The sequence below is a fragment of the Sciurus vulgaris genome (assembly GCF_902686455.1).
Source record: "Sciurus vulgaris genome assembly, chromosome: 12".
Classification (NCBI taxonomy): domain Eukaryota; kingdom Metazoa; phylum Chordata; class Mammalia; order Rodentia; family Sciuridae; genus Sciurus; species Sciurus vulgaris.
Window position 1 is genome coordinate 17,092,341 of NC_136473.1, and position 12,087 is coordinate 17,104,427.

A 12,087-nucleotide genomic window follows, 5' to 3' on the forward strand; every position below is an offset into this window, starting at 1 on the left:
TAATGTAACAGAGTTATAAAGTGACACAAAATTCAGATTCAAAAACTTTCCCAGTCCCTCCATTTCCAAAAGGAGTTGAGAGATGCTCTTGTGACTCATGGCACACAGAGGTATATGCTTCTAGCAGGATCCTCTGAGGTCCAGATGTTCTTTCTGGGGGTGGATGAGTTTAACCACAAGATTTTTTAAAAAACAAAATTAACAATTAAAGAGATATGAGAGAAGTCTCTATTAGGTGTGCACACATGCATGTTAAATTGAATCTGTTTAGCAACAAGGCATACATTTTGGGGTAACTACTTTCTAAATGTCTGATAATACACAGGAAAACACAGGGAGAAAAAGGATTTTTTTTTTTTTTAGATTTTAGGCTAATTAGGACTTGGCTAATATTTTGGGCGGGTGGAATTTGGAGGGTATTGCATGAATGAACAAAGGACATGAAGAAAGGGACATAATAGAAAATTCAAGGAAATAAATACGAAAGAACTGAAGTGATAGACTATGGGTGTAAAAGAAAAATAGAGTTTAGAGTGGTAAATTAATGAGTGAAGCTAACTACTATGCATAAGCTTAGGAAGCTTGAATTTTATGTAGAAGGTAAATGGGTTCAAGTGGAATGATTCAAAGAGAAAAATTATATGAACTGAGTGGGAGAAATGTGTTTTTATAGTAAAGCATTTTAAATACAAAGGAATAAAGGGAGAAAAAATTGTGTGCAGCTATAAAAAGTTTCTTTAATAAAAATGTGAACAATCACAGATGGAAAATGATTCATTGCAGAACGAAGGGTGAGCTTCGGATCTCTGAGAGTCATCTCAGTATGTTGACCTTTGTAGATTGAAGAACAAATAGGAAATGCCAACGGGGCATCCACAATCAGCACAAAGGGAGGCAAAGTTATTGTAAGAGCCATAGATTTAAGATACCATTGTGCAAAGAGCTTTAAAATAACAAGAACTGAAGCACTAGGAAAACAAAATCCTGGGACTGGTTTTTTGAAATAGCTAAAATTATATTCATTTCCATTGTGAAAATTTTTCAGTTTTTGGGAAATAAATGTATCAAATATAGTTCTTAAAAGTTTTTACATTGCTAAAAATTTGAGAGTTTATTTGAGCTATTTCCTATTTACAATGTGCTTTAGAATCACGCTGATCTTTCTTTCAGCAGGGCTCAATCCCCATCTGTCTTTGTGATTGTGAGCAAATACTTCAGCTTACCTGTTTTCACTTTCTTTGTTGATAAAACACAGGTAGAATTACCTACCTGGAAGCAATAAGGTACTTGGAGGACCAGTGAGGTGAATCAGGTAGAAAGGAGCACAGAACCGATCAAGCAGAAAGCCTTTAATAAGTTCTTGTATATGTTACAGGGCATTGTAATTACAGCTTCTGAACTCATGCTTTGTTAAGAGAGTTTTTATTGAATATTTTAAAATGTGTTAATTCATTAAATATGCGTCAGTCCAATTGATTTTCTCCATGACTTCTTGAGCTCAGCTCAAGCACAGAGATTAGGCTTCATAAAAATTTAAAAGCCTAGTTTCCTAGTTTCTTTATCAATCTATTTCATTTTGTGCAAATCTTTCCACTCTCACCTTCCAATATAAACTCTATACTATCCCAGCATTTCTACTCATTAGTCAAGGACTCAAAAAGAGTTTACTTTAAAGAATAATAAAAAAAAAAAATTCATGTAGGATACAAAGTCAGTAAACCAAAATAAAGCAGAAAGAGATCAACCAGGAAAATTTCAACAATCAGATGTTACACCACACAAAATTACTTCTTGAAAACCTGTGTGTATGTGCATGTGTGTGTGTGGACTCTTTTGAAAGCAACAATACTGTTATATGAAAGTAAAGTGCTTAAGTTTTATTATTTAGCCCCATATAGGCACAATAATGGAAGAGAAGCCATGCTCCATAGTTGCAGTATTTTATAGTTAGGCCCACCTCTGACCCATTAAAATGATATTTGTTGAACAAAACCTTAGCAGCTAAAATGTCATTTTGTATATGCTTCAGTGATTCTACAAAAGATATTTACCTACCTTTTTCTTCATATATTCACAATATTCCTTTTTCCTCTCTGACATATAGTATATACTCCACATTATAATTAGGTAAGAAAGAGCATATAAACCGAAAGAACTTAAAAATCATTTTTGAAATTAATGTGTTATTTCAGAGATTTCAAATAATTTAGTCAAATGGAGTTAATTAAATAAAGTCCTTTGGTATGCAGTTTTTGCAAGGTATTCTAGATATAATAGGGAATGCCGAGAAAAGGATGAAATCTTCACCCACAATCAGCAAAGTACAAATAACAGTAGCAATCTATCATAACTAGATAGTTATTCAAAGTATTACTGGAAGGGTTTAATGTTAATTGTAGGAGCATAACTGTATCATAATGTTGTAGATGCAGATAAAACTCAATTTATAGGTATTAAAATTTCTCAGCAAAGTCAGAATAGAAAGAAATTGAATTGGTAGTGAACAGTATAAAAATGCATGACAAACATTTAATATTGAAGTATTAAAAACATTTTTAAAAACTGGTTTTAAAGAAAAATGAAATTATGGCCTTTGCTGGTAAATGGATGGGATTGGAGAATATTGTGCTAAGCGAAATAAACCAAACCCAAAAAACCAAAGGCTGAATGTTATGCACATGCTAATTCACAATAAGTAGCAGTGGTGGTTGCTAAGGAAGAACAGTTACTTTAGATAGGTAGAAGGTAGTGAAGGGAGGGAAAGGGGTATGGAGGTAGGGAGGGTAGTAGAGTGATACAGACATTATGACCTCATGTATATATATAACTGCATGACTGATGTGATCCTACAGTATATACAATCAGAAAAGTGAGAAATTATGCTCCATTTATGTATGATTTATCAAAATGCATATGTGCATTCTATTGTCATGTATAACTAATTAGAATAAATTAAAAAATTTTAAATAGCTGATTAAGATAAGGATGCCTGCATTACTGATGTCAAAGAGTTAAAATCTGGAGTTCAGTAAACCAAGACTTGTAGACATTGCACAGAGAAGGCAATGTCTCTTCAGAGGAGGAGAGAGATCTGCAGAAGGAGCAGCATGGACCTGCAGAAGGGACACCCACAGTGACCTGCTAAATCATGATCAGCATATTCTTGCAAGGAAACCATCCTAGGATGAAATAGAGACCACAAAAAAATGGTAGGCTTTCACCAAAGAGTTTACAATGGATCATAATAGAGAGCTAAAAAGTCACATACCACACAGGTTGTCAGGTAAAGTAGAAATGGAGTAGTGGGGTAAAAATAAGCCCTAGATTAAAATTGTCTCTAGTTCATTTGACAAAGTTTAAAAGCAAATATCAAAAGGATCAAGTTGCTTCCAAGTAAATAACTTACCAGCAATACAGAATAAAATTCAAAGAAAATTTTATGGCAATAGTAGAACCCAAGGCCTCACACATGAAAGGCATTTCATTTATTTATTTATTCTCTAGCTCTAGCACTCCAAAACTTCAAGAATACATTTGAAAATATAAAATCATCCAGGAATAAAATAATGAATGTCAGTCCAATGCTCACAAAAAGGGAAAAAAATGAATGAAATGAAAGTTAACAACTCAGATTCATTATAGAACTGAGGTCAATGTGGAAACTGGGGCAATGTGGAACTGGGTCAATGTGTGAAACTGTAGAGACAGGTGAATACAGAGGATTACAGTTTGCTGAAGCAGAAATTTAAGAACAGAGACTATCACCAGGACCAGTACTGGATTCCTTTTACCCAGGACATGATGTCCAGCATTCCATAAAAAATTACATGGAATACTAATGACATAAACAATGAGAGACACATAAAATATTGAAATCAGACTCAGATATAGAAAACATCTTGGAAATATCACACTTAAGTTTAAGGTAAGTATAATTATTGTGCTAAGGATCTAATGGAAAACAGACAACACACAAAAACATTTAGGTAGTATAATTGTAAAGATGACAATTCTGATGAAGAATTAAAAAGAAATAATATAAATTAAACCACAGAAATAAATGAAGACTGACTTTGATGGGCACATCAATAGACTGAAAACGTTAAGGAAAGAATCAGCGAGCTTGAAGAGAGGCTAACAGAAATTTCTAAAACAAAAAAGCAAAGAGAAAAAAAAATACGTAAACTTAACAAAACATTCAAGAAATGTAAGACAATTACAATTTACAATATTTTGTACGTGAATCCAAGGAAGAAAAAGAAAGAAAAGACATAATGCCTGGGAGTTTTCCAATATTAATGAACCAAATCAAATTGCAGATTCAAGAAGTTCAAAGAAGACCAACCAGGATAAATGCCGTCAATATCTTTATCTTAACATATCATATTTAAACTTCAGAAAATCAAAAATAAAGAGAAAAGTTTGAAAGAAGCCAGAGGAGAAAAACAGTGTACCTATATTCAAATAATGATAAATATTGCATTGGCCTATCCAGAAATCATGCAAACTAAAACAGAATTCAGTAAAACATTCAGCTTTGAAGAAGAAAATAAATTACCTAGAATTCTGTATTGGGTGAGATAATCCTTCAAAACATAAGGGAGAGATAAAGACTTTTTCAAACAAACAAATTAATGAATTTATCACCAATGGACCTATTTTAAAATGAAATTTTAAAATAAATTCCTCAGAAGGAAATGACATAAGTCAATAACTTAGATCTGCATGAATAAGAATTAGAGAAAAAAATATTATTATTTATCTAACAGATAAGTTTGTTCAAAGTTATGGCAGAAACTATACTCAATTAGTAAAAGGGATAATAGCAATGTAGCAGACAAGAGGAGAAACTGGAAATATTTTGTTAAATGGAAATGTATGTTTGATACATGAAATACATATTGCATGTTTTAAATTAATCACAAAAAGTTTTAAAGAAAATATAATTAATATGCTATGAAAGCAGATAAAATAGAATTATATAAAATACTCAGTTAAACCTGAAAGCAGTTGACAATGAGAAGACATAAAAGGGCAATAGAGTAAGGGCAACAAAGAAAAAACAGTAGCAAACATGGTAAATATAAATTTAACTCTATCAACTAGGTTAATTTAAATTAATATAAGAAAATCAACTATATCATATAATATAAAATAAATAAAAATGCATCCATATTAATAATCACTTTAAACATGAACAGTCTAAATATGCTAGTTGAAAAAACTTTTATGGCAGACAAAAAACAACACTCAAGTATATACTGTATGAAAAACACTTTAAATAGAAAGTGTCAACATGAATAATGTAAGGCTGAAGTAGCTATCTTAAAAAACTTCAGATAAAACCCACTTCAGGACTGGGATAATTAGTATGGATCAGAAAGATGCTACATAATGAAAAAAGGAATTAGTTCTGCAATAAACAACCATCTTAAATGTGTATGCATATGATGGTTGTATCAATATATGTAAGGCAAAAGCTGACATAACTGTAAGAAGACATAAATGAACCCACTAATATTCTTGTAGACTTTGAGTTCTTGTAGACTTTAAGTTCTTGTAGACCTTAAGAACTTTGAGTATTTGAGAAATGCAGCACACAGAAATTTAGTGAAGATACCATTGAACACAACAGCACCATAAATCAACTAGATATAATTGACATTTAGGGAACACTTCACCCATTAGCAGAATACACATTCTTCTCAAGCTTTCATGGACCATTCACCAAAATAGACCACCTACTGTGACACAAAACATTCTAGAAACAGTTTAAAAGTACTATAAATTATAATTCTTCATTATAATCCTTAAATTATACTGGAATTAAGTTAAAAATCAATGCAAGAATAATAGTTGGAAAATTTTTGGAATATTTAGAGATTAAATATACTTTTCAAGAAGCACAGGAGCCAAAAATAATTCAGCAGAAATTTTAAAATATTTTCAACAATATGAAACTGAAAAATAAAATATCAAATTCATTTAATGCATAAAAATCAATGCTTGGGAAAAAATTATATCACTGAATGTATATATTAGAAAAGAATAAAGATCTCAAATCAATAATATAAGCTTCCACCTTAGGAAACTATAAGAAAGAAGAACAAATTTAAAGTAAGCAGAGAAAAAACACAATAAAAAATTAGAGGAAAACCCAATTAAATGAAAACAGGCAGTTTAAAGAAATTTTATGAAACATCACCCTGGTTCTTTGAAAGGATCCATGAGATTGATAAACTATTTATAGTTGGGATAACTAAGGAAAAAATAGAGAAGACAAAAATTACTAAACATCACTACTAATCCTATGAACATTTAAAGGATCATAAAGGAATATTATGCACAAGTCTATGACCATAAATTGACAATGTAGGTAACATGGGCTAATTCCTTGACATACTCTGCAAAACTCACATGGAGTGAAATAGATGATCTGAACAGACCTTTATCTATTAATTTAATCAATAATTAATAAGTTTCCAAAAGTTAGTCATCTGACCTAGAAGGATTCACTGGGGAATCTTACAAAACATGTAAGAACGAAAGTTTACTACTCCTGAACTGTACATTATGGAAAATAAGAGGCAATTCTTCCTAACTCATCATATACGATGAATATTATCCAAATTCAAAACCAGACAGAGATACTGCAAGAAAGAAAAACTATAGATCAATATCTCTCATGAACATAATTGCAAGATTTCTTAAGAAAATATTAGTAAATGAAATTTAACAATGCCTACAAAGAATTATACACCAAGAACAGTTGGAGTTTGCTTCAGGTATGCAAAGCTGTTTCAATATTCAAAAATAAGTTAATGTGTCCCATCACATTAACAGACTGAGGGAGATAAAACATATGATCATATCAAACAATGCATAAAATATATTTGATGAAATCCATCATCAATTTAAGGTAAAACCTCTCAGAAAATTAGCAACAGGCAGAAACTTCCACAACTTGACAAAGAACCCCTACACAAAACTTAAAAGGAACAAAATATGTCCCCTCTCATCCATTTTATTCAAAATCATATTGGTAGTAAGAGATAATGCAATAAGATGGGGGGAAAGAGCATAAAAGATACAAATATTGAGAAGGTAGAAATAAAAACATGTCTCAATGTACAGGTTACATCTACCTACCAGATAATCACAAAAAAATGACAAAATCCCATCATATAACTAAAAAGCCATTCTGACAAGGTTAAACAGGTAAAAATACAAAAGTTAATTGCTTTTCTATATGGTAGTAATAAAAATTGGAGTTTAGAATTAGAAACATAACACTATTTACATTAGCACCAAAAGGCAATAATTTGATATAAATTTAACAAAAAATATAAGGAAAATTAAAACTCTCATGAAAGAAACAGAACTAAATAGAGAGGTATAATCTATATTCATGGGTAGGAAACTTGACATTAAGAGACCAATTCTTCACAAACTTACCTACACATTCAATGAAAACCTGATAAAATATCACCAACATATTTTCTGGATATTGACAAATTGTCTCTAACATTTATATGAAAATAAATTGTCCAGGATAGCCTGCCCAATAGTGAAGAACAAAGCTGGAGAACCAACATTACCCAACTATGAAAAGCAACTGTCCTACAATAGCCAAACCAATAGTGAGCTAAATCAGAGCACCAACATTACTTAACTTCAAGGCTTACTATATACAGTAGTCAAGATGGTTATAGCATGATGAAACAATTGATAAATATGTTAATGAAACCTATATAGATCTACACAAATAGATGTGCTATATAACACAAGAGAAAAGGCAGTTTAGTGGAGAAAGGGCAGTCTTCTCAGCAAATGGTATAACAATTTGAAAACCACATGTAAGACACAGAACTCACACCTTTCAAAATGAGTAAGTCATAGTGTGTCACAGAACTATATTTAAATGCAAACTATAAAATTCTTGGAAGATATCATGGGGGAAGTCTTGGTTAGCTTAGGTTTGTCAAATGACTTTTTAGAAAAACAGCAAAAATATTATCCATGAAAGAGAGAACTAAGAAGTGCAACTTCATTAAAATGCAAAACTTCTGCTACGTAGGACAACTATTATGATAAAAAAAAAGAAAACCCCAGACTGGGAAAGAATCATTGAAAAATACATATTATCCTAAAGGACAAATATTCAAAATATATGAAGAATTCAACAAGAAGAGTAATTTCATTAAGAAAATGGTCAAAACATCTACATAGACATCACCTCAAAGAATATACAAATAAGTATAAGACCCTAAATATCACATGTTATCAGGGAAACAAATTAGAATTACAATTACAAACTACTGTACATCTATTAGGATGACTAAAATTTATAACACTGATAACACATACTAATAAGAATGTGGAACAAAGGAACTCACATTAATTTCTGATAAGAATGCAAAATTGTACAATCACTTTGAAAGAAAATGTCAGATTCTTACAATAAATATATTTGCCATACAATCCAATATCATGCTCCCTGATATTTACCCAAATGAACTGAAAACTTTTATCCATACACTACAACGTACACTACTGTTTACAGCAAACTTTATTCATAATTGTCAAAACCTGGAACTGAGATGTGCTTCAGTCAATGAGTAGATAAACAAATCGTGGTATATCCAGATAATATAATATTATTCAGTGTTAAAAAGAAGTGAGCTATCAAGCTTTGAAAAAATATGAAGTTCAGGTGCAACTTGCTAAGTGAAACAATCTTAAAAGACTATTTAGTATATGATTCTGACAATATGATGTTGTACCAAAGAAATACAGAGTAAAAATATCAATGGTAATCGTAGTTATGGAGAGGGAGGAATCAATATGTGGAGACATACTTGAGGATTTTGGAGTAGTAAAATTATTCTTGATGACAGTAATAGCAGATACATTTGTCAAGACCCATAAAATGTACAACCTGAATGAACTCTAATAGAAACTATGAACTTTAGTAAATAATAAGTATCAATATTAGCTCATGAACTGTAATGAATGTACCACATTAATGCAAGACATTAATAATAGGGTAATCTCTGTGGGAAGAAAGGAGGTACACAGAAACTTTCTGTAGTTTTTGCTCTATTTTCTTGAAAACCAAAACTGCACTGAAAATCATAGTCCATTAATTTTTTAATTGACCCAGAAATAGCATAGATAATAGAATTTATGACAAATAACATTAAAATCAGTATTATAATTGTATTCTATGTATTCAGGAAGATAGAAGAAAGATTGTGTTAAGTAGAAATATGGAATTTATAAAAATATTGAAGCTGGGTGTGGTGGTGTGTGCCTGTATCCCAGTGGCTCAGGAGTCTGAGACAGGAAGATTGCAAGTTCATGTCCAGCCTAAGGGTCTTGGTGAAAACCTTCCTCAAAATTAAAAAAAAATAAAATAAAAGGGCTGGGGATGTAGCTTAGTGGTCAATTTCTACTGGGATAAATTCCCAGTACCTCTGCCCCCCGCAAAATAAGTAATTAAAATAACTACTATAGATAAAATACAATGCAAAAGATAAACAACTATACTACATAGGATTAAGAGCAAATTGGATACTGGAAAAGAGAAGATTATTGAAGTTGAAAACATAAAGTCCTTCTACAATGAAACAGAAAACAAAATATATGTATGGAGAACATATCAGTTAACTGTGGAACATCTTTAAATAATCAATGTATGTAAATTAAGTCTCCTAAGAAATAAGAAGGGAGAGAAAAATATTTGAATATATAGGCAGAATGCTTTTCAAATTTAATGAAACTAACAAAGCACAGGTCCCAGATGCTCAATAAGCTCCAAGCAAAGAAACACAAAGAAAAGAATGCCAAGGTATATGTTGATAAAATTGTTTAAAACAAGTTTTAAAGAGAAAATCATGAAAGCAACCAAGGAAGAAAGGCCCATTTTGAAGAAATAAAAAGGAGATAAGATTGAACAGGAACTTCTTTCAGGAATCAATGCAATCCAGAATAATTAGAGCAAAGCATCTGTAAAGTACTGAAAAGAAAAAGCTGCCAACATAAATTTTTCTGTGCACGGGACTATCTTTCAATAATGAATATGAAATGAAGATTCTGATTTCATCATCAGATACTCACTACAAGAAAATAAAAAGAAATTTCATTAGGAATAAGGAAAATAATACCAAGTTGAAATATGGCCATCTCTATCATAGAATAAGAGACTGGCTATAATAAATATGTCAGCAAATATTTTCAATTGTTTCTTATTTTCAAAAGCAGTTTTAAAGAATTGTTTTTTAAAAGTGGTAGCAATGTTTTTGATTTTAGTTTCTAATAAAAAGCATTACCAGTTTGCCATAAAGATCAGGTGATAAGAAATGGATACTGTTTACAGTTCTATTACTGCACTTGAAGTGGTATGGTGTAGACTGTGTATTGAACATGTACTATATAAACTCTAAAGCAATTATCAAAACTATATAGCTAATAAACAAAGGAGATGAAATCTAATTACAAAAAATATAAAAAGGATTCAAAGAAATGATGACAAGAAATCACAAGCAGATAAGATGATAGATTTAAGCCAACCCATACTAAAAAATAACATTAATTGTTAATGGCTAAATATACCAATTAAAAGGAACAAAGTCTTAGGTTGGATTTTAATAATTTTTTATTTTTACTGATGCAATATAACTGTGTATAATAATCAGACATGCCATATTCATACATGCACATAATTTGATTAATGAAATCTAACAAATTATGCTACATCTGTGTATGAATATGACACAATGAATCCTTTCCATACATATAGATGTATGTACAGATATATGGGTATATATATATATATATATATGTATATATATATATATATCATACTCTTTTGATGTACTAATTGAAATAGTAAGAATAATAGAAAGTCAATAGAGTAAAGCAAACTAATTAAGCAAATCAGAATTTAAATGTTAAAAATTGCAATCATATGTTTTCTATAGGAGATCTACTGCACACATATAAATTTGATTAGATTAAAAGTGAAAGGAAAGAAAGATATATACAATGCTAACATTAATAATTAAAGCTGAAATAACAATACTAATATCAGAAAAAGTAGATATCAGAGCAAAAATATTATTACTAGGATAAAGAGGTCATTTCAGGATAATGATACAGGAATTGAATCATCAAGAGGCATAATAATGCTGAATCTATACTCAAAGCTTCAAAACAGAAGAAGCAAAAAGTGATAGTCCTAACATGAGAAATAGACTGTCAATTATAATCAGTGACTACAAAACCTTTTTCTTAATAACTAATGAAAGAAGTTAGAAAATTCAGTAGATCAAATACAAGACCTGAACAACATTTATTAATCAGTTAATGGAATGAAGAATTCTAGAACATTCCACAGACTAGCAGGTGACTTTTTTCTACTGCTGGAGTTTGGGATTGAACCCAGGACCTCAAGCATGCTAGGCAAGACCTCTACCACTATGTCATATTCCCAGTCCAAGGATATATTCTTTGAAAGACACACATAACTTTTATACAATCAAATATACTCTGGACCATAAAGAATGTCTCAACAAATTAGAAATAATTCAATCCTATAAGGTATGCTGTGACCACATCAAAATTAAATCCGAAATTAATTAACAAAAAGACTTTGACCCAGCTATCCCACTCCTTGGCCTATACCCAAAGGACTTAAAATCTGCATACTACAGAGATACAGCCACATCAATGTTCATAGCTGCTCAATTCACAATAGCCAGACTGTGGAACCAACCTAGATGCCCTTCAATTGATGAGTGGATAAAGAAACTGTGGTATATATATACAATGGAATATTACTCAGCCATAAAGAATGATAAAAGTATGGCATTTGCAGGCAAATGGATGAAATTGGAGAATATCATGCTAAGTGAGATAAGCCAATCTCAAAAAGCCAAAGGACGAATGATATCACTAATAAGTGGAGGATGACACATAATGGGGGGGAGGGACGGGTTAGTGTTAGGGTTAGGGTTAGGGTTAGGGTGGGGGGCAAGTATGGAGGAAGGAAGTACTGTATAGAGGGTAAAGAGGGGTGGGAGGGGT